Genomic DNA, 4692 nt, shown 5'->3' on the forward strand with positions numbered 1-4692 from the left:
CATAGAAATCTATTCTTCCTTCAGATTTCTCTTTCTTCTCAACTATTTTTAATAAAATTTTTACATGAAAATAAAAAAAAATTTATTCAATAGAAGGCAAATCTATGATGTCACAAAAGAAATAAAGAATCTAATGAAATGATCTAAAAAATATAAAAAAAAGATCTTAGATTAAAGAAATAACTTACACAAGTGAGACTCGATTATTCGCATACGATAAAGAAAGTCGAGTCTCGAGAAAGATTGAACAAGAAAGAACGAATGAAAGATGAGAGAGATCAAGAAATGAAGAGATTGAGTTTAACTGTTTGGGATCAAAAGAGATAAGAATTAGAGATTGTAATTGGGATAAAAGATTGGTGTGACCATTGAGAAGAGAAAAAATCATTTGCCTGGAATGTGGTTTACCGTAGTGGTTTGGATAAATTGGGAGAATGAGAAGCCTGAAGAGAAAGCAACGTTTGGTACCAAAAAAAAAGATATTTGAGATAATTAATGGTCCATTTATTCGGAAATCAAAATTGGGGCCTGGATGGTCGCCTAGATCGATCCCCAGGGCCGTCCTATCCTTCCTTCTCTCTCTTTCCTTCTTTTTTTAAGCCAGATGCAAAATTAAATTAACTAACATGGATAGATACATCCATTTTCCTTCAAAATATATATTGAGAATGAGATGCTTCTATTAAGAAATATAGTCTAGAAATTACTATATTATTATTTTAAAATTTAGAATAGTATTATAAAAGAATAATCTACTAAAATAAATTTAAAAATTTAAAAGACCTTATTTGTACTGAAGCATGTAATATATAGTAGCCTGAGAACAATTAGCCCCTACTTATAAATATGCAATGATCTCATCCTAAGATATAACGATGTGGCTTAGCCGGTCATTCTCTAACGAGCATGGTCAAAAAATTTGACCCAAATAACTACCTTAGATAGAATGAAGAAAACTTGAAAACAAAATGTTGCGCCAATCGCCTCGTTGTCCGATCGTCGGGGAACGTGGCCTGCAAAAACGAGAAGTCCACACTGACCGGAGGCGGCTCCGGCGGGGACCCTCCGACGGTCAAGTCAGAGAAGTGACTGGGCAACAGTGAATGAAGACAGAAGCTCGATCGAGAGGGGGAGAGAGGGAGAGGAGCGGCCTGTATTTTTGGAGTTGAGAAGTGGGGGAGCGGCTCGATCCCTTGCACTGTTGCATTCCTCGGTTTATATAGTGGAGCGCGGTATGGCGCCGTCATTAATGGCGCGGACAAGTGAGGAACTGTCAACTCACTGTGGGCGTCAGAGTCGCCGTGAAAATGTCACATCGCCGTGCGGCGGTCAAATCATCAAGTTGACAATGCCCTCAGCGGGACAATGCCCCTAGGTAGCCGTGTCGGCATGTCGCTGTCAGAGCTGACAAGTCTGGCGGCTGTACGGCGATCGGAGGAGTCGGCCGACCCTAGGTCGGCGGCCAGCAGAGTGGCGTCGGGTTCTCTGTCGGTCAGAGAGTTTCATGTGAGTCGGCCATCAGACCTCTGGGTTCAATCGGTCGGGATGGATACGTCGTCATATCCCAGTCGGCGACGGACCGTTGAATGGCCAGTAGTGACGTCAGTCGGTCGCCTCGACCGTCAATCGGTCGGTTGGGGCAGAAGTCAGTCGGGGTCGTCCGTCGGAGTCGGCCGGCCAGCGTCAGTCGGCTTCGTCGGGCCGCCAGTCGGTCGGCCGCCAGTCGGTCGGTCGGCCGCCAGTCGGTCGGTCGGGCGTTAGTCGGTCGGTCGGGCCGTTAGTCTGTCGGTCGGTGGTATCCCCAACAGTTGCCCCCCTACACTCCTAAGTCGGGTGGTGAGCTGGCCGATGCTTTCATTCGGGCAGCAATCTCGGACGACTGGGAGTGGATTTGTCGTACGCATAGATCCGACCGTACCGCCGGCCAATACACGTCAGACGCCTCACAAATGCCAAGCGATCCGGACGTCTAGTCGGTGTCAGAAGTCACGTCGGCGTCAGGTGTCAGACGTCACGTCTTGTCGTCGTCAGATGTTGCGTCGGTGTCAGAAGATCGGGCGCCGGACGATACGGCGTCAGACGGCCGGATATTCGGCACCGATCGCGGAAGTGTGGGCCGCTGTCAGGCGTCCCATCGGGAACGCGAATCGGCACGGCGCATAAATGTGGAACCGCGCCCCGCGCACCGCGTGTCGAGGTGGTTGGCCGGCGCCCCTCCGGCATTTAATGTGGGCGGTGCGGCCGTCCCGGGACGGGGCGCGCCGAATACTCTGCCAACCGGCGAGCGCCACGCGTCGTGCATCTGAGGGCCTTCGGTCGGCGCGGAAGCATCTCGGCCGTCGGTCGGCCCTATATATATAGGACCTCCCGGACCCATGACCCACACTTGCCATTTCGCTGGGGAAACTCTGTCCGGGCGATTTTTCAGTCGTCGCGGGCAGAGCTCTCTTGCTTCCGGAGGGATCCATCTGGTTCGTGGTCCCATCTTCTTCTTCTTCCTCTTCTTCTCTTTCTTCTTCATTCGGTTCCGGTACAATGACCAGGAATCCGACTCAGGGAGCTCGGTCGGGAACCCGACCGACGACTCCCGATCGGCTCCGGAAGATGAGGCCTCCTCGCTTTCGGGGCCGAATGTCGATCGGCTTCGGGAGCAATATCGCATCTCAGAGCAGTTTCGGCTCTCCGCCCCAGGGGCCGACGGTCGGGTTAACAGCCCTCCGCCCGACGATCTGGCGCTGTATGTCGAAGACCTTCGCGCGGGTCTTCGGCTTCCAATTTCGGAGTTTGTCCGAAATTTATTGGATTATTACGGATTTTGTCCGGCGCAACTGGCGCCGAACTCTGTCCGTTTAATCATTTTCTTCGCGCTGTTGTGTCAGCTCTTGCCGACCAACCCTCGCGTTTTACTCTTCCGGGCATTCTTTGTGCTCCGACCCCACCCTAAAGCCCGAGGGTGGTGGCTCTTCAACCCCCGGAAGGGTCTTGCCTTCATAACTGGTCTTCCATCGTCCATTCACGGGTGGAAGAACCAGTTTTTCTTTGTTTCCTCCTCTTCTCCTTGGGGCTTTCCTTTCCGCTGGGGTGTGCCCCGAACCGAGGCCAACGACAACAGCCGGATGGAGGCGGACGATCGGGAGGACTTCCACCGACTGAAAGATATGTCGGTCCCGAAGCAGAGGGAGCTTGTTACCGAACAAGCTCTCTACGATGCTGGCTTGAGTCTGGTCCCCCGAATAGGTATCGCCGATCCCCCGGTCTTTCTTTTTGTTCGGCTCTTGGTCCGGCCTTTAACATTTTTGTCGGTATTGCAGGGACACCACCAAGGATGCGGCCGACAGACGTCGAGATTCGACGGTTCGCCACAAGGAAGAGGCCAGCATCGGGGGCCGGCCCTTCACGCCCTCCGAAGAAACCAGCTCCAGCTCCGCCGACCGTCGAGGCGTCGGCGACCGACCAGTCAGAGCCCGTAATAGCCCTCGCGGCTCCGACGGTTCACGCGGAGGAGAGACCGGCCGAGGAGGCGGCCGAGGGAACATCGGCGGCTTCGCCGGTGCGGGTGGAGCCGGATGACGTTCGGGAAACCGAACATCGTCCGGCGGCGTCCGTTGGCGCAACAGGGGGCGCCGGGTCGAACTCCAGCGTCCCCTCGCTGTCGGTCCCGTCGGTTGGGGCAGCTGATCGGGGGAAAGCCCCGACGGAGCCCGCAGACGAGACAAGGTCGGGGAGCCGATCCGTGCCTCCCAGCGCGTACTACCCCGAAGGAGCGTCGGCGTTGGCCGACCACGACCTTGCGAGGAGGTTGTGCCAGGGGATCCTCCTCCCAGCCGACGTAGAGTCACTGAGGTCTCGGCAGGTGACCGAGATGCTGTCGCGGTTCTACCCGACCATGGTGGAGGTAAGCTTCGCATCATCTTTTCTTTCCCTTAGAAAATTTTCCTTGTTATGTGATCCTGACGAAGCTTTTTCCATCGGCAGCTGATCTTCACGATGTCCGAACTGGAGGCTGGGTACCGAAGGTTCGGCAACGTTCGGGCAGCTTACAAGGAGAGGTCGGCGGCGGCCGAAGCGGAGAGGGCGATGTTGGCCGACCAACTTCAGCAATCGGCCGACCGGGAGGCCAAGTTAGTTGACGAGGTCTCCCGGCTTTGGTCCGAACTTCGGTCGGCCAAGAAGGAGGCCAGACATAAGGGTCGGGCCGTGCGTCGTCTTCGGCGCGAACGAGACGGTGCTACCGCCTAACTCCAAGGGGAACGCGAGCAACTTCGGGTCAGCCTGGAGAAGCTCGTCGAAGCCGAAGAGGAGCTATCCATCGCCCAGATCGACGCTGAAATGGCGAGGGTCGAAGCGGAGTTGGCGAGGGAGTCGCTCGCCCGTGCAGAGGACGAGGCAAGGTCGGTGAAAGAGTCGGCCGATCGGGCGGTGGAAGACTTTCGGGCTTCCGACCAATACCGGGAGGAGATGCTCGAGTCGGGCTTCGCCTCATACCGGGTCGGGTTCGAGGACGGTCGGGACGCCGTCCATGCCTTGTACCCGGAGTTGGATGTCAGCCGCGTCGTCCCGTCGCTAGCCGAGGAGGAAGAAGCCGAAGGGGAAGGAACCGAGGAGATGGCCGACCAGCCGTCGGGAGGCGTCGTCGTGGCAGAGGAAGCCGTCCCGGAGCAGGCACCGACCGATATCCCATCGCCTACCGAA

The sequence above is a fragment of the Elaeis guineensis genome, chromosome 4, assembly GCF_000442705.2.
Source record: "Elaeis guineensis isolate ETL-2024a chromosome 4, EG11, whole genome shotgun sequence".
Taxonomy (NCBI): Eukaryota; Viridiplantae; Streptophyta; class Magnoliopsida; order Arecales; family Arecaceae; genus Elaeis; species Elaeis guineensis.